A 26,574-nucleotide genomic window follows, 5' to 3' on the forward strand; every position below is an offset into this window, starting at 1 on the left:
AAGGTTGAGAAGGGAATGTTAAGTTGGTTTGGACACGTAGACCGAATGGAGGATACTGGGAGTCGCCATTGATGGCGTGGCCTCCCGCTAGACGACTCTAATTTACATAATTTGATTTCATAAATATATATTAGTCTACTAACATTAGGATTTTTATTTATTAAGTACTATGTTACTAACATCTATGGACAATAGTCTGAAAATAAAGATTTTGAATTGTTTGAATTTGAATAATAGGATTACGAAAGCGGTATATAAGGTGAACCGTTTAACCAGTCCATACAGTTAGTCTACCATCTTGGAGACGTATTTTTGCTGTATTTTCTCAGAAAAAAAACATTACATTTCATTATTTATTTTAATTTTTAATTGAATTTTACGACACGCTCTCTATAGTTTAATTCCTGACCCCAAATCCAGCAAATAAGGTTTTCTACTAACAACTTACTTATTTCCCGCTTTTCTTCATATACTATATCCTAACCCTAAACACGTGATCACGTACCAAACCGGGAGCGTTACAAATCATATGTAAGACAGCGTTTACAAAAGCACGGACCGCGGGTTGGTGGGGCTGTGAGAACAGAGGCCCGGGTTCGACTCACAACTGGGACTTGATGTAATTGGTTGGTTAATATAAGTTCTAATAATACATACATACATAAACTCACGCCTATTTCCAACCAGGGTAAGCAGAGACTATGGAATTCCATTTGCTTCGATCCTGACACATTGCTCTTGCTTCCTCCATATTCATCATCGTTTCATACACACACGCCAGAGTAGATCGTACTGAACCTTTACTAAAGACATCTCCAAGTTGGTCAATATACGTCCTTCTAGGTCTTCCCCTGCCTGGGTTGCCTGTGTTTTGTGAATGAATATAAATCAATATATATATATAAGTTCACGGCCATATTTCTAATGGGGGTATTTAGAGGCAATCACTGAAGAACAATTTCATAGGTGGTGAACAGTATCACCGTGTGTTAAATGAATGAATAAAGAATGAGTAAATGATTGAATAACCTGGGCGAATCAAAAAGGTATCTCGCTGGTATACAAATCGTTTGACGTGTGCCGTCAACTTAATTCTAACGGGTTATCAGCCAAAGTATTTTTTTTTATAGAGTTGTTTTAGATCCGTGCTTAAAATTGACGTGTGTTCCATAAATTTTATGCTTGTCGATTTCCCGTCCTTATCCTTTTCGGCGGGTAAGAAAATGACAGATATAACTTAAAATAATATTAGATTGTGTCTACAGGATTAGCGCCATTATCTTACAATTTTTTTTTAATGAAGTAATTAGGTACAAAATTATATAACACAGGTGTTTGGACAGAAAAAAGGTCATCTTTAGTTCTATAATGTGCTACTGTTATTAAAAGTTGATTAAGGATGATGGCAAAATCTTTATATAAAATGTAGCATATTCAAAAACACCTTCGATACAGGTTGTCTTAATGACCAAAATTCACGCCACACCATAATTTAGAAATTAAACCCAAAATCTGTAACATCATGGCATTCAAAAATCGTTATTCTCGCCATTTTTTCACGATTATGCCTCCACTATAAAGGTGGCAATACATTCTCGCACTGCGGCGTCGCACCTATTTGCAGCACTAAACTGCATTAGCTTTCAAGTCTTCATAATTCAAAATTGTTCCTTTTCCGTCTCTAGCACACGCCGGACAATTCATACAAAAAAAAAAAAACTGTTTTACACAGAACTACACATTGACGTTATCGTACATGTGAATTTAGGTTTGTGACGTCTGTCGCCCTAATGATTGAAGGCTAAAGTAAGGGATGATAAGGTCAACCTAGCTCAGCTGCTGAGTTGCCGTTCTATACGTGGTATTATTACTTGTGTCTTTAGAGCAGAAGAAAAATGGATAATGATAAATAAAAAAATGTAATTAAAGCACATATTATAACGTGTTCTTACCGCGTTTAAATGGGGAATGAGACTCCCGATATTCCCATTCCCATTTAAACGCGGTAAGAACCCGTTATTATGTGCTTTAATTATGATAATAACCGCGTAAACTTAAAACAATGTAAAAAAATGTATTTAATACCTAGCTATATAATGAGCCTTGTACTACTCAACGCGGCACTACGCGTAAGCAGAAGAGATTAATAATATTATGCACCGTTTTATTTCAATGTTAATACTATAATGCCACTCATTTATTTGTTCTATACTTGTGCAATAAAGAGTTACAATACAATACAATACAAATACACTTTATTGCACCAAAATAAAAAGAAATAATATAGAGTTATTGTATTGAAAAGTATATTAAGTTCTTTGCCTGTCCTAGAAATATATTTTAGTCATTCTTCTATTTCTATGGTGTGGGTTGTGAGGTGGAGTACGAACCTCATCAACCCTCGTATCAGGGTTACTATTGAGCCGCCAAAGGCCCCTGCCATGGCTCATGTTACAAGTACTTACTTACATCAGTAAGTAGTAACCGGGACCAACGGCTTAACGTGCCTTCCGAAGCAATGATCATCTTACTTTCGGACAATCTGGTGATCAACCAGTAATTTCCTAACCAAACTAGGGACCACAAAGTAATTTTTGTGATATGTCCCCACCGGGAATCGAACCCGGGACCTACGGATCGTGAGCCCAACGCTCAACCACTGGACCATGGAGGTCGTTATTTTAGTCATTTAATTGTAACTATAATGCATAGTAACGTATACGTTGCGACGCCGCATCGCATGGTGTATTGCCTCCTTTACGAAATTAGTACGAAAATCAGGTTAAGCACCGAGCACGGTTCATTGCGTTTTAATAGCCGAAATCATACCGCCATCCATCATTTATGTTAAACTGCAACAATTAATTATGTAAGAACAATTATTTGCACAAGAATACGATTATTAAAGAAATTGAGATGCGCATTAACTTTATGTTAATTTCTTAATTATTTATTGCAGGTGAATCTGTGATTATTTTCAGTAAGTGCCATTGTAATTTTGGATGTTGCTATATATTTTGAAGCCTTCATGTTTCAATAAGTCATGCGTGTAATATTATAGAGGTAGTTCATCATTATATCAAGTAATATATTTGGATACTTACCGGCTATTCTTAGTACCATGCCTGCGTTTCGTCTCAGTAGATATCCGTCCGATCATAACCTGGCGATAACGACCTCCGTGGTCCAGTTGTATCAGGCGATTCCTGGTGGGGCATATATCACAAAAATTACTTTATGGTCCCTAGTTAGGTTAGGACATTCCAGGCTAGGCTTCCCCTTCCCCTTTCCATTTTTCGAAGTCTTGTGCGTACTCCAGCCAGTCCCTCCGGAAAGCGATCAAGTCGTCTCGCCATACCTTTCGAGGTTTACCACGACGACTGTGCCCGTCATGAGGCACCCAATACCTGATCCGCGCCCACCTCTCAGGGTGCATGCGACAAACATGTCCTACCTAATCACCATCTGGTTATACGACCCACAATAGCGATACTTGGCCATTTACCCTAAAAATCTTTGACCATTTTGCACAAAACAAAAGTCATTCACCTCATTCAGGACCCGTTAAACGTTTCCCTGTAAGGAAACAAAGTCCGTACTTAAAATTTAAGTGAACTAATATATTCCTAACAACGTGGGTGAGCATAACACATAAACTGTTTTCTATTAGAGAAATGCTAATAAAATCAGAATGTATACAGTTTCGCTGCCGACCGTACTGCTCGTAAATACAAAGTCATTGTTCGGGTTGCACTTTGCTGTTTGTGTAGCGATAGCATAAGGAATAGTACGTATAGAACGGCAACTCTCCGCTCCCCACCAGCGGCTGAGCTAGGTTTCCCTCACCCCCTTGGTTTTACTTTAGTCTTCAATCGGAATCGGATTTATTCCGGACTCCACCGCAGATGATCGGGCCGTCAGTGCGTTGCATTTAGAATACTTAGTTTTATTATTATTGTTTCTATGATTTTGGTTTGTTTTTCTTTTTGTTTTGGTATTTTTTTTGTCTATGTACTTATTGATTTCCGTGTGGTTTCTGTCCTGTGTTAAATGTAATGTACCTGTCTGTCTGTGTCTGTGGTGTCCGGAAGTAATAAATGTTTCATTCTTTCTTTCTTTCTTTCAATCGTATGGGCGTCAGAGGTCACACACAAAAATGCGCGTGTACGATAACATGAATGTGTAGTGTCTGTGTAAAACGAGATGTAGTTTTTTATGAAGTGTCCGGAGTGAGCTGATCCAGGGTAATGCATAATCCTTCTATCGTGTGATTTGTGAGATGACCAACCACAACAAACCTCGTGCCAGGTTAATTCATCGTCATCATGGTGTCCAAGCCGTGTCCGGCGACGGCGACTCCTAAATGTCTATTCCAGGTCATCGTTATGATAGGCTCTTATGTGGCTAGCAAAACCGAACTTCGATTTGAAGGTTCGGCCACATGGCGCTTAGAATAGCTGGCCAGCAGAATTAAACGTATAGTAGGGCTTCTGTCGAGTCTTCCGTATTTGGCGTTTTACTTCAAGATCTTCTAAACGTTTCTTTTCGTACAGGTCCACGTTTTTGTGAACAGTGTAACGCCATTCCGGTTTACGAGCTCGCTCCATTACTGAGCCGCCAAAGGCCACTGACACGGCTCATGCAACGATTACCTATTTACATCAATAATCGGGACCAACAGAACCACGGACCAACTTACTTTCGGACAATCGGATGATCAGCCTGCAATTTTCTAACCTAACCAGGGATCGCAAATTGATTTTTGTGATATGGCCTCACCGGGATTCAAACCACTGGACTTCCTACTGTATCCAGCACACTATTAGCCCCATTGGACCTTAACAATGCTGGCGAGGAGTGACTGTATATACTATACACCGCTGCCTACCCCTTCAGGAATAAAGGATGCTATTATTTGCTATTGTTATAAAAAAAGAATATTTGTTAAATATTTCTCTTTAAAACCGGATGAAGGATAATAATTATAATTACGAAAGCGGTTTATAAAGCGAAGGTTGGTGGTAGGGCTGGCAGAGGAAGACTTAGAAGGTCGTACATTCTTCTTTTTATCATGTGGGTTGTGAGGTGGATTACCAATCCGTCTGTCAGGGTTACTATTGAACCGCCAAAGTCCCCTGACATGGCTCATGTCATGACTACTAAGCACGAATCATCTTTCTTTCGGACAATCAGGTGATCAGCTAATGTCCTATAACCAAACTAGGGATCACAAAGTGATTTTCGTGATCTGTTCCCACCGGGATTTGAACCCGGGACCTCCGGATCGTGAGCCCAACGCTCAAACCACTGGACCACGGAGGTCGTACATTGACCAGATTGGAGATGTTATTAGAAAAGGTTCAGTACGATCTACTCTGAACCAGCGTACGTGTATGAAACGATTGATGTGAAAGAAGTAAAAGAAGTATGTCAGGATCGAAAAAAAAGGAATTCCGTAGTCGCTGCTTAGAGATTGAAATAGGCTTGAATTTATGACCATGTATGTATTTTTTTTAGAAATTGTTTTGCTAACCCTACCAAACTGCCCTAAAATACATTTCCGAGCCAATAAATATAAAGTACACGACTAGAAATTGGTACGACGATTATATTCTGAATTTTACTCATTCCTACTATGCTACTTACCGAGTGTTGATGATAACTGCAACGATTCATATTTTCACTATTGCGTCCGTTTTCTACGGTCATTTTGTTGTTAACTTTGCTAGCTTTAGTTATACCTTGGTTTTATTGAATAAACTAGCTGTTACACGCTACTTTGTTCGCGTGAAAGCCTACTATTAAAACTATTATTATTATTGCGTATGGCAGATAAAACAAAATATCCTGCGTGGATCATATATCTAGCTGAAGCTCCCCTAACCAAGTCTCTGCCGCATCCGTCACACAATGCAGCTCGGCCATACCACCTGGGAACCGGTGCAGAGGGCACTCGTTCACTATGTGAGATAATAATTTAAACTATAGAAGTTTCATACATCATTTTTCACTCCTTTTTACCTCCTTTTTAACTAACATGTTATTGTTGAATTTCAAGTGTCGTCATTTAAGCAAATGTTTTATCTTGGGTCATAGATTCAAGTTCTCTATGTAGGTTGTCTATCAATTACCTAGGTCGACATACGAGTAGGACTATTGAGAATTTTGTCTTACTGGAAAGTCTCTCTCTTTATTTAAGAGCTGCACTCTTGTCGGTGGAGTAATCGCTTTCAATACTCTATAGATAGGGCGTGTAGAACGGTGGTTGCCCCAATCGCCTTCCGTTCCGCAGTACACCGACCAATTTCTCAATCGGTGATGTTCTAGCTAGAGCCCCATCCATTTCCTCGGCCTCCAACCAGTACTGAAACCGCTGCTGCCCGGCTGGGAAGTCTACTCGGTACAAAATTCCCTGTGGTCTTACCAGTAAATATAGGGAAGGGAATTCCCAATAGTTCAACTGGTAAGACTACTGGGTAAAACTACTGGGAACAGGAGACAAAATCCCGTCTTAGTGAGCACCATAAACTCAGTCAGCGTATTTAAAGTTGAAATAATGATCAATAATTGCTTCCCTATTAGTGCCTATTAGTGACTATCACTAGATTTTGCTTCCAAAGTATTTTATTCAGAAAAGAAAAGATTCTTTTTTTTCTAATTTGTATCAACAGTGGTTGCAAGTTGTCTTTGATTACTTGGGGCTCTACTTATCCCATTGGGGATTAAGAATAACTACTATATTCATAGATATTCACTAATGCGGAACCCATCCTGGTAAAGTAAATTCACCATTAGCCTTGTTCTTAATCTGGTTATGTTCATTACATGAAGGAAGTCCTTCTTTACGACGCGGATTATTACAAAAGAGTATTTGCTACAATGTTTATGGGGGTCGACAGGGAGTTGTGATAAAAATTGAAAATTATGAGCATTTCTTAATAACCGTGTTAACAGTAAGCAATTACGGAGGGCGAGGTTAGTGCAGTCCTCAAGACCTTGATGTATAATTAGTGCCAAAAAGTTTCCGTTGTGTCTTTATATATAGCGTAGGTACCTATATAGTATATACACCCACTCCTTGCCAGCTTTGATTATGAAGACAATAGGCTCTCATGTAATAGATGGCAAGCCTAATGGCATTAACCGGACACAGATCGTGGAAACCACGTGATATCAGAAATCAGAATAATTTATTCAACGTTATTATCATGGATAGGGATAAACTTGTTGAAGGTCAATGTAACATTTTTGAATTTACGTCATTTCGCAAGGTGTTATGGCTGAGGAGAAGAAATGACAAGAAACTGCAACAGCAACACATCTTTTAAAAACCAATGAGGGTATCAATTATCTATGGTCCAAATATGAATTCACAACAAAAAATAATGTTAAGATCCCATCTCTACGTAAATGAAACAACTAGCAGTGTGCATTGTTTTAAGTTTACGCGGTTATTATCATAATTAAAACACATAATAACGGGTTCTTCATCATCATCAATTTAAGAGCCACGCTCTTGTCGGTGTAGCCTTTTCCATTCCAGTCTATCAAAGGCCAATTCCTTGACTTCCCTATAAGACACGACGTTAACCTTTTCTTTAATCTGTTCCATGTAAGCTCTTCTTGGTCTTCCCCTTCCTCTCTTTCCTTCTAGCTTTCCTTCTATGATGTTTTTAATGAATTCGTCGTGTCTTATTAGGTGTCCAATCATCTTGCCTCTTCTGTCCTCAATAATTCTCAGTATGTAACGGGTTCTTACCGCGTTTAAATGGGGATATGAGACTCCCGATATTTCGACACTGTTGCAAGTGCCATGATCACGGGATGACAGATGAGATTGGAGTGGAGTAGGTAGATCCATAATTTTCTACGGGCAGACATATCTGTCTACCCTCTTTCTTTGCCGCTTGTTTATGTTTTTGATATCGGAATGTTCGGAACCATCTGAACTCGTACCAAACTCACTACGATATCAAAAACATAAACAAGCGGCAAAGAAAGAGGGTAGACAGATATGTCTGCCCGTAGAAAATTATGGATCTACCTACTCCACTCCAATCTCATCAGTCATCCCGTGATCATGGCACTTGCAACAGTGTCAAAATATCGGGAGTCTCATATCCCCATTTAAACGCGGTAAGAACCCGTTATTATGTGTTTAACTTTTAATATATCTCGTGGACTTTATATCTTGAGAAAATAATCTTGATACGTTATAACCTTGACATCAACATCTATTGACCGTTTGTCAGTACTAAATAAAATGACATACATACATTCAACACATAAAATATTTAGTAGTTTACAGCCCAAGCTACCCCTTCTGGGATACAGGTATGATGCTATGTTATTGTTTTTTTTAAACTGTTTCCAGTCAATATTTGCACATAGATGATGTATTTTTTTTGTTGGATAGTCCACCGGCTTGCTTCTTAATCAGGGAGCGTACTTTTGAACACCGATACTGGACTTACCAATGCGTTGTTTATCTTAAGTGCAGTTTCCATTAGCACAGTTGTCTCGACCATTATTATATACAGCAATACAGCTCATATTTTTTGACGTAACTTATTGTAGATTTGCCGCAGATGGCATTAACTACTTGGCCGGACAAATGGGGAGCGCTGAGGGCTCTCACCCGGTACAAAATTTTAAGACAACAGGCTTGAGGGTGCCCAGTTGGACGCGAACTTCGGCTCAGGGCGTCGTCTGAGAGGAAGAATATTTGAAAGAATTAATCGACCCTAGTGGGTCGAAAGCGATAAAAGCTGAATGAGGGAAGCTATACAGCTCACCTATCACGTTGATCTAACAAAAGCTCGGTGAGGTGTGGGTACTTCGTTCATCGATGGATGTCAGTACCTCTGATTACTCCAATTGGGATATCGTCGTAGGCTTATGTTTAGTTGGAGTATGTAGCAACTACTAACATATCTCACTTCTCATCCGCACCCACTATCACCCTCCAACCTGATCGTACAAATTGCTGTAACAGATCAAATATCTATAAATTTACGTCAGTCGCGCATGCGTTATTCTGCCCGCGTAACATTTGGATCGGACCATACATGGCGGCCATCTTGGCTCTATTTGGCCCGGACTGATTTATTGGTCGCAAGTGATCTGGATGCGTGGAATAGATCCGATATCAGTGTATCTTATGCTGGGGGGTTCTAACTAGGTCTGAGTGGTAGAATTATTTTTTTTAAGTTAAAGTTGTCATTTCAGTTCAGGATGTTAGTGACGTAATTAATACTGAGGGGAATGATTCAGCTCATAATTGGATACTTGACAGTTTTCGGATACTTAAGTATTTTAAAAATTACAAACGCTTATTTTATGCCGCTTATAATATTTACTTTTCTTCATTAATTTAAAACGGTTTGTCACGTGACATTTTGCCCAGTGACGTCACATTTCAATAAACGAAGAAACTGTCAAACAATAAAACTTGAAACCTGTCAAATAGTTTTTGTTTATTTTGTGAAATGTGACGTCACACGGAGCTCAATCATGGCCGCCCGTATTTCGGGTCTGGAAAAAATAAAATAAAAATTCGCATTCTTATTTTGTCTAAATAACATATTTAAAAATTATCTTAAAAAAATATATTGGATAATTATCGTTCAATGATAAACTACCATATTATTTTATTTTCTAAGTATATTCTATACATATTTTATTGTTACAATTGTCACGTAGCCAATTCTGAGTTAATATCATGTGATTTTTTCCGTCGTTTTAAAACAGCGTAAGTAACCAGTCATAAATTGTTGGATGATGAAAGATGACTCACTGTATGCCCCATAAAGCTTTAATTTAATCCTTCAAGGATATCTCCGTGTTTACGCCGTAAGCATCATAGCGTGACGATGTTAATTAATTGCGATTAAAATTAAAATATCGGCAAATCGTGCTGTATTTCATGTCGCGAAGGTAGACCACAGACAGCCGAACGATTAATTGATAGCTACCGCCTAAAGGTTATTTAACGGTCAATTTTTATGTTTAAAATCGATTATTTAAATTTTAAATTTACGTAAATATGGCAACATTGGATTGGTCTATAAAAGTGGTAGAACGAATGTCAATCAAGTTCAGTTTATTTGAACTTGTGTAAAAAACGTCGTATCCAAAATTGTCTTATATCCAAGCCAATGGAATGTCTAATGGATATTATAAAAAACATATAAGTCCCTCGACGGCTGCACGGCTTTGCCTTTGCCTTTCCCCAAGGGGATAAACAAGTTAAAAAACTAACTTGTGTTTTACTTCATAGTGAAGAAATAAAAAGAAGTGTTATGTGTTTGACCGCTGTAATGTAGGTAAGCGTGTAGTACGTCTGTTATTACTTCTAAATATATTATATAATAGTAATCAGTTAATATTGATTATTTTATTTACCACTCAAATCACAAACAAGAATTTTTGAACAATGAAGATTCCAAAAATTAATATGCTTTACACTTGTAATCACTTTCAATTTTATTGTCAATTATAAAAATGTTTTGATGAATGATCACCACGAAAAATAAATATTTTTACTCACGCAGGCGAGGCTAGCGGAGGCAATTACTATGAGACATCCAATTTAAAAAAAAATAGAATATATAAACTAAACTGATAAAAAAAAACAACGGTCCGCGCGCAGCCTTCACGATACAAGACTAAAGTAAGACCGAGGGGGTGAGGTAAACCTAGCTCAGACGCTGGTGGGGAGCGGAAAGTTGCCATTGTATACGTAGTATTATTTCTAAATCTACGCTATTACAGTAACATAATGCATATAAAAAAAAAATAGATGTGTTTCCGGAGCCCTATAATCCGTAGGTCTAAGTAGAACACACCTTTCTAACTTAGGCTTAGCAGCTTTTTTCTCTGCAGCTAATACGTTATCCTGTTAAGGATCTGTAATATGTACGCAACGCATTTATGTCATAGTATGACCATATGTACTAAGGTAATTGAAACATGTATCTTATATGTTAAACCAAGGCGTGGCGAGGTATTTGAATATATACGTCGGGAAACCAATTTGTCGAAGCAACTTGACTTTATGTAAGTTGTATTATGGTCTGATTTGAAATATTTTAACAGCTAGGTGTGGATAACACTGGTATTACTGTTATTTTATATACTTAGTTCCTTCTTTGAGGTTTTTTTCTTCTTGTCGCGTTGGTTGTGAGATGGAATACCAACCTCATCAACCCTGGTGTCAGGGTTATTACTGATTAGTGACCGGGACCAACAGCTTAACGTGCCTTCCTAAGCACGGATCATCTTACTTTCGGAAAATCAGGTGATCAGCCTATAATGTTCTAACCAAACTAGGGATCACAAAGTGATTTTTGTGATATGTCCCCACCTGGATTCGAACCCGGGGCCTCCGGATCGTGAATCCAACGACTTGGGGAGCGCTGAAGGCTCTCACCCGGTACAACGTTTAAGACAACAGGTCCGAGGGTGGCAAGTTGGGCGCGGCCCTCGGCTCAGGGCGTCGTCTGAGAGGAAAAATATTTGGAAAGCATTAATCGATCTTAGTGGGTCGATAGCGATAAGCGCTGATTGAGGGAAATCGTCGACCACGCCGGCGGGGTCGGTATCGGGGTCCTGGTATTATGAAAGGACGACATGACTTATTTGAGTTCAGATATTAGCAATAATCGGCAAGACGACATAATTATTTGACAAAGTTTTATCACGAAGCGCATGTTAGCTCTACAGATCTGTCTGTCTTTAACAAAATATAGCCATGTAAACATCGATAAAGGAAAATCTCTCAGATTACGGAAGAAAAAACAAACAATAAAACTCTCATCCTCCAATTGTCAGGTGTGGTCAACCGCGTTGTAAACGTCACGGAATAATATAAAAGCCATTAAAAGTACAACTCTGTTTTGTTTACGAGGTTTTGAGTGTTAATAAAGATAAGCATATAACGTGAATGTGCAACTAAACGGTTATGATGTACTGACGAGTATATTTTTTCTTAAGGCGATGTTATTTCTTATAATTAGTTTTAAAAAGAAGAAGAAAAAGAAGAGAAATAAGAAGAGAGAGAGGAAGAGAAGTGTGTCAGGATCGAATCAAATGGAATTCTATAGTCTCTGCTTACCCCGGTGGGAAATAGGCGTGAGTTTATGTATGTATTAGTTTAAAAATAGCTTACAAGACAAGGAATAAAAATAAAATTACGATCAAAAGTTCTATGTTAAGTAAAGTAAACGAATCTTTTTTTGGGTTATGTATACTATTTTACAATAAAATACCTCTACAAGACGGTATCTCAAATTTGGCAGAAACTAAATTTAAAGTTCACGTTGAGAATACTTTATTATATAAAAAGTTTATTACAAGATTAATGATAACCTAAATAATAAAAATGATTATATCAGATCATTATTAGATAGAACGAGTATTAAATGTGTTCCTCTAGTTATTAAATAACATATTTTATAAATAAGCAGTAAGTCCCTAATACTGTTTACTTTCATAATATTGTAGTCTTTACTTGTGTAGACTTTGGCGGCTCAATAGTTGCCCTGGATGATAAGGTTAATAACCTACACGATAGAAGAAGATTATGTTGTATTAGAAAACGATCAAGTTGTCTCCTCCTTAATACAATCTGTTCCTTAAACGTTTCATTTGTTTTTTTACGATTCCATATTATGATATTCAGTAACATAAAGTTAAGGCTTTTGATGTGATCACTTCATTCTTTCCTCCTTAAAGACTTGTCAAAGCATATAAAGTAATTTTATCACATTAATAAAATGCTTTACATCAACTGAAATCCTACTCACCCTTTTTTTTGACGTGACTTATTGTAGATTTGCCGCAGATGGCATTAACTACTTTGCCGGACAAACGGGGAGCGCTGAACGCTCTCACCCGGTACAACGTTTAAGACAACAGGCCTGAGGGTGCTCAGTTAGGCGCGAACTTCGGCTGAGGGCGTCTTCTTAGAGGAAACATATTTGAAAGAATTAATCGACCCTAGTGGGTCGATAGCGATAAGCGCTGATTGAGGGAAATCGTCGGACACGCCGGCGGGGTCGGTATCGGGGTCCTGAAGTGTTTGGTGTCGCGAGCTGATTGGCTGCCTCTATGGATAGGGTAATCGGGTCGTCGGGATCGTAATTACGTCCTTAGACCGTGGTTGCGTGACCAACAAAATGTATGTGGCTATATTTGCATTTTTATCAATCATATCTGAGATGACATAAAACCATAAATAAGGAAACAACATAGATATGCCACAGGTCTCCCCCTAAATCTTGTCTTTTTTTACCAAGGTCTTCAGCATCTGGTCGACGTGCCTCTTGCAGGTCTCACCATCATCCGTTCTCACCAGATAGTGCACCGGCCCCAGTACTCTCACAACCTCGCCAAATTTCCATCTCTGGGACAGGTCCGTATAATTAAAACACATAATAACGGGTTCTTACCGCGTTTAAATGGGGATATGAGACTCCCGATATTTCGACACTGTTGCAAGTGCCATGATCACGGGATGACTGATGAGATTGGAGTGGAGTAGGTAGATCCATAATTTTTTATTTTTTTTAATATCGGGAGTCTCATATCCCCATTTAAACGCGGTAAGAACCCGTTATTATGTGTTTTAATTATGATAATAACCGCGTAAACTTAAAACAGGTCCGTATAGTTTCGGACCTGTCTCGTCGCCAATTTGTAATATATTCAATAAAACGGTATTTGCATTTTTATCAATCATATCTGACATGACATAAAAACCAGAAGCAAACAACATAGATATACCACACTATATCATCTAATACCAGTATCAGTACTGGAGGCCGAGGAAATGGATTCTAGTAGGGCTCTAGCTAGAACATCACCGATTGAGAAATTGGTCGGTGTACTGCGGAACGGAAGGCGATTGGGGCAACCACCGTTCTATACGCCCTATCTATGGAATATTGAAGGCGATTACTCCACCGACAAGAGTGCAGCTCTTAAATAAAGAAAGATCATCTAATACTTACACCATATTCTCTCTTCTGTCGCTGTAGCATAAAACTTTTTTAATACTCTTTCCCACCACCCAAACCATTCACAGAACAACATAAATTATATCAGACAATTTTTATATCTCAAACAATTTGCGCAGTTTGCTCGCTTATTACAGTTTACCTTTTAAAACGTGCTCTCAAAGGCACCGTCTTGTTACGCAGTTAGGCACGTACGAATTAATCTTTTAAGGCAACACAACCTGTTCCGAGTAGAGCCCGTTGTAACAGTTCCTGTAACTGATAAGCGTATTAGGTTACTTTTGAGAAGCAGAGAAAGTAGCAGTTCATGGGTACTAGTAAATAAAGTAGGTTGGTAACTGAGTTTTGCTTGCTAATTAGTTAGTACGTTTGGTTTTTATCGCTTTAAACCGAAAAGCAAACAAATTAGTATTACTTTGATACAATATGTAGTAGTAATATGTTTCGATATGTGACCTAGCCTGTATTGGGCTGGTTTTCCCTTCGCAAACAAATTCAAATTCAAAAATATCTTCACTCAGTAGGTAACACTTAAAAAACACTTCTTAAAAAGCATTTTATAAATGACGGGACCATTTGTCAATGATTACTTGCTAAATGTTTTCTTTTTTGTTTTTCTTTTGTTAGAAATTAAGACAATTATATTGTGTAAGTTATGTACGCCGTAACTGTGATTTACATCAGATTTATATATATAACAAGATTTAATTTTTATTTATGTATAAATGTAAACCATGTGGCAGTACTAATTATATAAATAAACACTTTGATCGTCATTTTTTTACATAACGAAAATCTCATCCGCTTAAAACTACTGCAGCTTGAAAGTCGGACAGGCAATCGCTTCTGTTAAAATCGGACCTGTCATATCTTCAGGTTAGGTAAGCGGACCCCGTCAAAACGAGATAACGTTAGGGAAATGTTGACAATAAGCAGTATTTAACGTAAACTCACAAGAAAATCAGTGATATTATCTATATTTACGTTTACTATTTACTGATGTTAGGGAGTAATCGTTACATGAGCCATGTCAGGGGGCTTGGGCGGCTCAATTATAACCCTGACACCAGGGTTGATGAGCCTGGTATTTTACCTCACAACCAGAGTGGGTAAGAAGATAAGAAGAAGTGATATTATCAATATTTAATTCTACCTATGATCAATATAGGGACTCAAACTCAGAAGTCAAATTCATTCATAAATAAAAATTATGTTTTCCAATGTACTAATATACGTACTATATATATAGTCTCCGTCTATAACGGGACAAAATCACTGCCATCCCATCCCTACTTCGAGATCCAAATTCGCGAACAAATTGACATAAATGCGATGCGAAACGCCAAGTAAAAAGCAAGCGATGTGGCAATTAGCTGATTAATTGTTTAATTAATTGTGTACTTGGCGACTTTGCGTCCGGTTGCGACGGGTTTTTGTCGCCACGTTATATGGGGGCGAAATTGGTCGAAATTTCAACCTGAACGGTTATAATGTCGCCGAGTTGTAGGAGAAATAAAATCTAGATCTGTTACTTTTTTTAAGTAAGTAACAATAAACTTCAGGATAAACACACAAATATTATAGGTTGCCTGGAAGAGATTGCTACTTAGCAATAAGGCCGCCTATTGTACTAATTCTATTTCTCTTTTGTTTTGTATTTTGTTTTTTCCTGTTTGTGCAATAAAGTATTTGTTATGATGTTATGTTATGTTATTTTCAAATTATTCTTTATTGTACAACTCTATTGCAATCCAGTGTATATCAATTACTTTCACTGTAAGGTTGTCTGGAGGGAATTGCTGCTTAGTAATAAGGCCGCCGATTGTACTTCTGCTGTCTTTTTGTAATTGTCCTTTAAATTGTGTTTAAATTTGAATCGGTTACAATATAATACAAAACATAAGCTCACGACTATATTGCCAATCGGGGTAGGCAGAGGGTCATCGTATGATGAACTAAGTACCTACACTTCATCGAAATAATTAAATAGCTAAATGGGGCTTATCTTACAGTGCACTGCAATTAGCTGTCATATCGCCTAAAGTTACTTTTTACAGGCAACCATAAGGTGATGGAAGAAGCAAACAGTATTAAAGAAACTTTGGCAAACTATGAGCCAATATTACCTGTACCCAATTTTTTACGGTTGATTTGGTTATATTATTAATGTAGTAAACAAATTAGTATTACCCACCTTACTTCTTGTGCCTTATTGTATTATTTCTGATAATAAAAACATTTATCGTTTTCATTTTTCAAACAATTTAAATTACGTTCAGTTTGGTGTCCGTTCCTAACATTTTAGGCGGTGATGAATTCATCATCCTCTCCACATTGTTCATTGTGAACTGAAAATAACTTTTAAAACACTAAAATTTTCTTCCATTTTCCGACAGGAAATTTTACTTGATAATATCAACTCAGAATCATGGTCTGAATCATCCCTCAGTTTTCGTTACGATGGCACTAACACCCCGCATACTCGTATCAGAATTACTGACTAGTAAACGATTTATTGTATTATTTGATATTGAAACTTAAATTTTCATTTTATGTCAACGTAACTTTTTAATCCATTTTTTAAAATCTACTCGATATAATATCCTAAAAAGACGTGTGTGTAACCGTGATCGACAAAATTATAATTCCCGTTATCATCATAAACGTTTTAAGCTCACTCAGGAAATCTAATAAAGCGCTAAGCTGAGAAGCAAACTGAAATAGCTGTCATGATCCCTAGTTATTTATTGTGACAGTTATATTATGACATTCACAACGCGACTACAATAGTTTTACACGTTAACAGCCGAACGCTCGTGGTACGCAAAATTGACAGATTAACCTCAATAGTGTAAATTCACCTTCCCACGAAAAGCGTCGGTGTAAACCATCCGCACCACTGTGCGGACATACCTGTCATAATTCAGCGCAATCTGCTGCAGTGAACGTTTTACCTTACTGACAGGCGCTATAAAACTTTACGAGGATCGAACGCACAGTGGGCCGACGCGTACATTTCGCCGGCAAAAAAATTGGAGCACGCCCGCTGCGTTCATGAAAATTAATAGCGTTTCGTAAGAAGCTTTCTGTTCGGGCCTTTTTGGAATTTTCTTTCGCAATTTGTCTTTTTCTTTTGGTAATTTCATTTAAACAGGTACGCGGACGCTCGCTGAAATAAGTCTCTTAAATCATCCAAATTGTTTTAAGATACTTTTTGGATCGCAATAAATCACAGGTCATACAAGGATGACATTCAATTAGAAATTAAAGATCACGAGTTGTCTTTTACGCTGTCAACCCAAACTTGGTGCTTTCAGCAAAAAAGTTATCGGTGCTAATTTTGAAAAAATCGTTAAAAGAAAGTGGCCGGCTCGTCATAAAAAACGCTGTCAATATCAATTTCTCATCTTCAAAAAAAGCTTGAAGAAAAAGAATCACCCGTCCATTTTTTCCGAAATTAAGGTGAAACAGTCGAAAACCTGCAGAACGACAGGTCATCGCGACGCCATATTTGGCGGGCGATCGGGCGGCCGGCATAAATGATTCGAAATTGTTTCCGCGAGCGTACAAGACGGCAAAAAACACGTGTCACAGCAATAAATCATTCGATGCGAGTTGAGTTTACTCGATTAAACGAACGATTCGATTGGCGATGCGACGATTACATACTCGTGTGTTTATAGAGAGAGTTGTAAGGAAGAATGTCGGCGGTCGGTTTTTGTTTTAAAACCGTTTTTGAAAGTTTTTGTTTCACTTACGCGTTCAGTTTTAAAATGCTTTCGGGTTTGTTTAACGGTTAATTTGTTAATGTCATCAATAATGTATGTGTCAAAAGTATTCCCGTTTTTGCAAAGCAAAGGGCTATTAATGTATTGTGAGCGATTGAGTTTCGGCATTGTGATTCGCCTTGTACTAAACAATATAAATTAGAACGTATGCGTGGTGGAGTTACTCCATACCCGCTCCGGATGGTTAAGGTGAGGTCTGTTCCCACCTGTGGGACGTATTAATGCTGTTTAACATAACAATGTAACATAAGCGCACGATTAATATCGCAATTGGAGTAGTCAGAGGTACATCCATAGCAAGATACAACGATAATATAATGTGCAATACACCACGGTGGACACCGTGTATAATTGTATTGTATATTGTATTGTACAATACAATATACCACGGTAGACACCGTGTATATTGTATTGCAATATAGTATAATAGTGATACCAGGGATGTGGAAATCTGTCATTGACCGTTACAATACAAACCACACGAAAAACACCCATAGATGTCAGAAATCCACAATAATGGCGTTTTATTATACAGGGTGTTAGTGACATCGTAACAAATACTGAGGGGGATGATTCAGACCAGACTTTTGCGATGGAAAATTACACTTGATATTAACTCAGAATAATGAGCTGAATCATATTTCTCAGTATTCGTTACGATGTCACTTACACCCCATACAAGTACATACACGTAGGCATACAATAAGATATGAGTGTTAGTGACACCGTAACGAATACTGAGGGCGATGATTCATACCATGATTCTGAGTTCATATCAAGTGGAATTTCCTGTCGGAAAATTCATAAACTTTTTTTTTTAATTATTTTTATTTCCATACTTTTGCGACGGAAAATTCCACTTGATATTAAGAATCATGGTCTGAATCAACCCTCAAAGTTTTCGTTACGATGTCACTAACACCTGTATATCTCAACAGCTTCCCGTAAAGATCAAATACCCCGTATTGTCGCATATACAAAAGGCTTAAAATTAAAGTCACATTTTAGTTATTTATTCAGCATCGCTCTAGCATAAAGCAAATACCCATTTGGAAAGTGGCATATGCATCAGCCGCTTAAATGCATTAATAGCCCCGTTTATGTGACAATTATGGCGTCTAATATTCTCAAGAATAGACTATAGAGTGCCATTGAGAGCCTTCTAATTTACGACCAATAGTGCCTTGTAAATAATGCGTGCAGGACTATGAGAAAAAGCCGTCTACCAACTTTAAGATATACAAGTATCTCTCCAAGCGGCCTGGTTCAGAAGAGCTTTTCTTAACATGGCGACTTTTTTGGAAGGTTTGGAGTTCACTCAAAATTGAGTACCTATTCTTCTTTTGTTTTTTGTTATCATAATTCAAAATTCGAAATAATTTTTAGATTAGATATTTTTGAAATAATAGTTAGTAGATGTCTGGAGCATATTTCACCACGCTGCTCCACTGCGGGTTGGTGAAGGTGTTTTCCGGCTAATAGCCGGGACCAACGGCTTTTTGACGGAATTTATAGATACAAAGTTTTAAATAGCTTTTAAACCCCAGTCATAGAATAAAGAAAAATACTACTTTAGAACGGTAGCTTTCGGCCTCGCACGTACATAAATATAAGCTCATGACTGTATCTCAAGTGGGGTAGTCAGAAGTACATTCATCACAATAATGAATTAAGTTATTATTTATACGTAAGCCAACCGACAGAGGGATTGCGTCCTCTAACATGATGGACTAATGTTATGGGCGATAGGCTGATCCCTTATCACCGTAAGGTTCATCATATCCATCTTAGGACTTCGTATCAACAGTGGCTGCAAGTTGTCTTTGATTACTTGTGGCTCTGCCCACCCCATTTGGGATTATGGGCGTGAGTTTATGTATGTATGTATGTTATACGTAAGCCTTCTTAAATTTATTGTTTCTATTTTTATTGTATTTTTTTTGTCTTTATATTAGTAAGTATAATTGTTCTTGTAATTTCATAAGATTTGTACGCGTATGTAGGTATGTCTATCTATAGTATTACACACTGCATATCTCCTTATCACGTAGGTCAGCCGGAAGAAATATCTTTCTTAGAGATAAGCTTACCTGCACTGTCTGTTTTCTTTCTATTTTTCTTCTTTATGTGTCCTATTGTGTACAAATAAATAAATAAAATAGAAATAAGTTAAGAACGTTGATTCAATTTTTGTGACATGTCCCCACCGCGAATCGAACCCGTGACCTTCCGGATCGTTAGCCCAACGCTCAACCACTAGACCACGAAGGTAGTCCCCCCGTCCCCTATAGTGCATGAAAGGCAATAAACGAGTACATATCGTATGAAGATGTTTTATGCGCATGATTATCCGTGACAATGATATATGTTAATAGTTCTTGTGTTGACAGGTCGAGGCTTGTATTAAAATATTTCGTCGGATTTCAACTTCACTCGCTTTGCATTCTTGGGATTTGTGATCATTTATCATTAGATGGTGATTTATTTGGATGATCGCTCGAGGCCTGTTGGTTTTTTTTAAATGGAATACGGTAGGAAATTAATCTCGGTCTTGTAAACGTTATTGTGTAGGTATGTTGATATTAAGGGGAAAAATATGTTTGATATTAAGGGGAAAAATATGTTTGATGATCATATTCATACCTACTTCAACATTGCGCTCCACTCGTCCGCAAATTTTACGACGCACGGAGCTCCGCGATAGTATATAAATAAAATAACATAACATACATAAATAGCCTATATACGTCCCACTGCTAGGCACAGGCCTCCTCTCAATCAACCGGAGAGGGTATGGAGCATACTCCACCACGCTGCTCCACTGCGGGTTGGTGGAGGTGTTTTTACGGCTAATAGCCGGGACCAACGGCTTAACGTGCCCTCCGAAGCACGGAATCAACTTACTTTTTCGGATAATCAGGTGATTCAAGCCTGAAAAGTCCTTACCAAACAAAGGACAGTCTCACAAAGTGATTTCGACAATGTCCCCATCGGGAATCGAACCCGGACCTCCAGATCGTGAGCCTAACGCTCACGATCTGATCTGGATCTGGATTTATATAAATAAGTAAATAAATAAATAAAAATAGTTTGTTAATCAATATCGATAAAAATCGAATGTTGGTATACAAACGACTTATAAAATAGTGTTAGTAAGACATTTTTCGGACGATCATAAAAAAACAAACTCATAAAGTGTGAAGCTCCATCCACCTTTTCGGAAGGGGGAGTCCCACCTATCACATAACCTCATAAGAAGGTCGTCTTATGCATTATAACTCGCAGGGAAAAAAGCTCGTGACCGTACACGACTAGAAATTGGTACGTTGACTATATTCTGAATTTTACTCAATCCTACTTTGTATATACATAAATATATGTATGTATATATCACGCACTAACTTCTACAACCCGAAACTGTGAACTCCACACGTAACAGTGGACATAACCATAAAACACGTTGTTACAGTCAGAAACATCATAAAGTAACGCGCAAAAAGCCCTTTCCAAGATCTTATCGATCGAACGAAATGTCAGTATCACTCCGACCTTACATGGTGACAAGCCAAAAAGTGGTAGTCGTAAATAACAAACGCATTCGCATAAAGCGATGCACCGGTTGCGAGGCAAAAAAATTGAGTCTGTAATTAAAGTGAGCGCTGCGGTCCCACGAAACACTGTGGTTGTAGTGATGAGACGAGCGGTCACTGTGGTACAGGACATAAAAAAAAATATCTTGATATTTTACACTCACTGCCCCAAGTCCAAGTAGGCAGAGTCACAAGTGATGACAATATGGAGGTCAAAACAAATGAATAAACGCGATTTAAATAACTTATTATGATCTTTTCTTATTATGGTCGTAAAACCGACAGAAGGATTGTGTCCTCTAACATGATGGACTAATGTTACGGGCGATAGGCTGATCCCTTATCACCATAAGGTTTATCATATCCAGCTTACGACATCGTATCAACAGTGGCTGCAAGTTGTCTTTGATTACTTTTGCTCTGCCCACCCCATTAGGGATTACGGGCGTGAGTTTATGTATGTATGTTTATGATCTTTTATTCGAATTAGACACAGGGAAGGAACATAACGTCCATTTTATTTTTAGTCACATGATCAAGTGAGGAGGTGTTGCCATTTTTCAAAAACTAAAACTGCCACTTATAATATTCGACTTCACAAAATAGTCGATTTGAATAGCATATTATATTACTTTTTGTATTATAAAATACCTCTACAAATAATTCAAAGGGACAACTTGCAGCCACTCTTGTTTAAGAAGTCCTAAGATGGATTTTATAATTATATATAGTAGGTTACCATTTACATCATACACAACACAGAAAGTTTGATGATCTATTATTGCTTACTTATTTATCATAAAACGAAATATAGGTAAGCAGGTATATTATGTTATTTTTCACTAACATATTAAGCTCGACAATTATAGACGGCGATACGGCTAACTAACCTATCACGTTGGCCTAGCAGAACTCTCGAAAGTTTAGAGTACTCTATTAGGTTTAGAGTTCTTTATTTTTAGGTATTAATTCTAGAGTTTATTTTTAAATAAACACATTGGTCTCCTCACTATGGCAGCAGTAACGCGAAGCACAGACCGTCCATACTTCGAATGTTTGGGCGCACACCGCCTCCGAAATTCGCGGCATTGTCCCCAAGACAAAATTGAGCCATAAATATTCTACACTTAATTTTCGATTGTGAAATTTTGCCAAGTAAATTTGCATATTCGGTCCACTGGGCTGCCGCATATTACGACTTGCATATGTATTTTTTTTTATAAAAATGCACGGAAATAGTGAATTAGTAACTCACACATAACATCACCATAAGCTCATGATTATATTCCCAATTGTGATAGGCAGACGTATAGTTATCCCGTGATGAACTAAGATTGTTTGTTTTTTTTTTATTTATTATTATTAAGCCTTAAGTATAACATTAGTTTAAATGCAATGTCCTGCAAAATTGCATAAGCAATTTGTCTGCAGGATCACAGTCTCGCTCACTTGGTTAAATTACAATAATTAAGAATTAAAAAATAGGTAAGTACGTGCTAAATTAAATCTAATAAATATTTTTTTAACTTATTTTCAAACATTTTTGTCTCATTTTTAATGTTCTCAGGCAAACTGTTGATGAGATAAGGTATGCGCTTACTTAGGGTCCTATCCCCATAATAATTGTATAGTCTCGGAACAACCAGTTTGCCTGAGGCCATTGATCTAGTATTATACTTATTAACTATTTCATTTACTGTTACAGATACATTTGGTTTATTGTGATTAAGTACTAATAATAAATATTTATGTTTCAAACCGACAGGTAGAATTTTGCAAATTTTGAATAGCATTCTATAGTTATCTTTACATTTATTTTTAGTTTTTTTATTAACAAGGAGTTTTAAAAATCTGTTTGTATACTCTTTATTGTTTTAAAATACAAAGAAAATTATTTCCAATAATACCATTTATTTAATTTATTTATTGATTTCTTTTTTTAATTTTTAATTTATTTTTTATTTAAATAATAGTATATAAGTATATTATTATTTTAAATACACCACCTACCTACATACCCAGGGACATGGGTGAAGACTCAACGGTTGCAGAGGCGGAGATGGGAGCCATCGGTACCGCAATGCAAGACGGAAGGGGCGCGTCACAGGGACTGTAACCTGGAACCTGACAGAGGGCAGCAGTAACTGTGAGTACTATTTAGAGGCGAAGGACGGCTTTGAAATTGACTGCTCTGGGCGTCATCCCACTAACGTCAGACAGAGTACTGCGGGGCGGAAGGCAAGGGAAACCACTGCCCTATTTTTCCCTAAAAAGTAGCACGGAGAATGCTACACCGACAAGAGCGTGGCTCATAAATTAGTGATGATGAGATGATATTTTAAATAATTGATCGACCCTATTGGTTCGATTTGAGGGAAGTCGTCGACCACACGCAATTGCACGAAAATCAGGTGATCAGATTGTGATTTCCTCACCAAACTAGGTATCACAAAGTGATTTTTGTGATTTGTCCCCATCGGGATTCGAACCCGGGACCTTCGGATCGTGACCACAACGCTCAACCTCTGGACCACGAAGGCCGTTACCGTTACAGATATTGGGTATAGTCAATCAGGCAAGTTGATAAAACAGGAAAGTAGTGTTGCCTGTGTACTAGTAATTGAGATATAAACCAATCTAAAAGCAAACAGTAGCAATAGTAAGAACGTACGTAATATCTCAATAGTATCAATTAAGCAGGCGTGCCGGCGCGGGCGCCGCGAGCGTTGCGCCGTCGTGACTTCTGCTGCCGTCTAATGGCGGCCGTGGGAAGATAGACATTTCCGAACTTATACTTGTAATGGCCAGTCGAAGGAGTCGGTTTAATTTCTTGGTACCAAAAAAACATGTTTACGTTGGTCTAGGAAGCTCGGTGAAGTGTGGCTACTTAGTTCATCTTGCGACGGATATACCTTTTACTACCCCAATGCGCTTTTTCATACAAGTTCCGTAGTGATTTCTAGTTTTGACGTTATATAAAATGTAACAAACTGACTAATTTGGAAACTACCCTGTTGACTCGACTCTATTTTTTTGTCAAAAAAGAAAAAAAAAACTTAAGACTGAGTAAACTAATAGTTCTTGGTTTTTAAAATAAATATTTTATATTCTGAAACTATTACGAATAACTGTCAAAAGTTATTTACCCAAAATTAATATTTCCCAGCAATAAGTAATAAATAAACACCTATAAAAAACACATTCCAATATTAAAATACAAACAGAAATTGCAGCGCCTAAGAGCGAAACAGGAATAGCAAAATAAAGCCATTATAAACTAATATTGGATCTAGCAATATGCGCAGTCGACGTGTGAGTCGATAACATCGCGCGTGACGATTTATGAACTCCCGCGCTTACAGAGCTCCTGGTCTGGTAGCGTGTTGAGAATAGTATTCAGAGCATTGAGTTATCTCTGTAATGCAGGGGTCGTTTTCGCTCAGGTGAGTCTCTCTCAAATTCATCGCTCGTAGGTGACACAAAATCCTTTCATGCGAAAAGCCACTGGGACTCCCTACACCGTGGTCATTTCGCAATTCAGGATCCCGTAACCGACCCCGCCGGCGTGGTCGACGATTTGTCTCATTCAGCGCTTATCGCTATCGGCCCAATAGATTCGATTAATTCTTTCAAATATATTTCTCTCAGACGACGCCCGGAGCCGAGGTTCTCACCCAATTGCGTACCTTCAGGCCTGTTGTCTTAAATTTTGATAGTAAAGCCAACAAACTACTGCGGCTGTTAAAAGAAACTGATTCTACTATATTGGATCTAGGCATATGCGCAGACGCGACGTGTGAGATAAGATCGCGCGTGACGATTTATGAACACGGGGCGCATGATTATAATGCATGTTTAGAATCTGCACACTTTAATATTTGAACTTCCCATTTAAACTTTGCTTGCTTTTGTCACGTTTTATGGAATAGTTTGCGCGGTTCGAGACATTTCAATTATTAGGTATACTATGAATACTGTGTATGGAGTACCAATACCAAAGTTTGTGCGATTAGAGACTTCGCCATTATTATATTCATCATTATTAATTTAAGAGCCACACTCATGTCAGTGTAGCATTTTCCATGCAATTTTTTAAGGAAAATTAGGGTAGTGATTTTTCTCTTGCCTTCCGCCCCACAGTACTCTGTTTGACGCGAGTAGGATGGCGCTCAGAGTAGTTTATTTCAAAGCCGTGCTAAAACTCCTCCGCCTCTCAATAGCAATGACAGTTACTGCTGCCCTCTAACAGTTTGGAACCTGACAACCTGAGGGTTACAGTCCCTGGGAATACCCCTCCGTTCTTCATTGCCGTACCGATGGCTTCCATCTCCGCCTCTGCAACCGTTCAAATACATGCTCGCTTGAATGTGATTATAGGAGCTAATATCGATTAAAACACGAGATAGGAATAATTTATTCCTGCAGAAAGGGGGTTTTTTCTCAACCTATTTAGTAAATCTTACAACATATATTTTTTTTTATCAAAAGTAACCCTAAAAGAGGATAATACATATAAGAGATCTTGCCAGCCAAGATAAAATTTTATCTAATAATAATAAAAATAATAATAATACAATTCTTTATTTCTCAAACAAGGTACTTTTTAAACATTTTAACAGCGAGCCCATCACCCTGTATCGCAGTGGCTCAATGAGATACAATTTTCGCTTAATATTAATAAAATTATACATCAAGTCCGGTGGAAACTTAACTTACTAGTAGAATAATACAGTTAAAAATTATATTAAGAAAGATAGGACATAACAAAGCTTAGAATCTAAAACATTTAGAACAATCTTAAAAGATATGATATCTCATAGGTCGGTTTGTCTAAATGTAAGATAGGAGTATTTGCTTCTTCCCCGTCGATTTTATATCCAGATATTGTTGTCACCTGCAGCCTTCTTATAGAAAACCCGCCAGTTCCCACACCAATTCCATTGCGGTCCATATCTCATTGGAATGACTTCTTAGCACGCTAGCCAGGTGATTCAGACGGAAATTAGCACAGCATTTATTATGAAACCGGTTTGATACCTGACTTTGAATTGTAACAAGGAGTTTGGTTTATTTAAATCATAATCATACTAATAGTAAAAATAACACAAGTCATCATCATCACAAATTTAAGAGCCAACCTCTTGTCAGTGTAGCATTCTCCATGCTACTTTTTAGGGA

General features: G+C 37.7%; 2 protein-coding genes across 5 annotated transcripts in view; one reads left to right on the forward strand and one right to left on the reverse strand.

The window, feature by feature from the left end:
• LOC126372787 (uncharacterized) overlaps nt 1-26,574 on the reverse strand; it is a 469,025-nt gene that overhangs the window by 256,260 nt on the left and 186,191 nt on the right. The gene's annotated exons all lie outside the window — the stretch shown is intronic.
• Nucleotides 1-26,574, forward strand: part of LOC126372779 (knirps-related protein-like) — a 707,336-nt gene that overhangs the window by 134,226 nt on the left and 546,536 nt on the right. The window contains exon 1 of one of the 2 annotated variants that reach the window (XM_050018665.1): nt 23,525-23,542. The exons of the other annotated variant lie outside the window; for it this stretch is intronic. The gene's annotated coding sequence lies outside the window, so the exon portion shown is untranslated. Of the gene's footprint in view, nt 1-23,524; nt 23,543-26,574 lie in introns of those variants that run through there. 2 annotated transcript variants of the gene reach the window in all.

Source organism: Pectinophora gossypiella, chromosome 14 (assembly GCF_024362695.1).
Source record: "Pectinophora gossypiella chromosome 14, ilPecGoss1.1, whole genome shotgun sequence".
In the NCBI taxonomy this organism is placed as follows: Eukaryota; Metazoa; Arthropoda; class Insecta; order Lepidoptera; family Gelechiidae; genus Pectinophora; species Pectinophora gossypiella.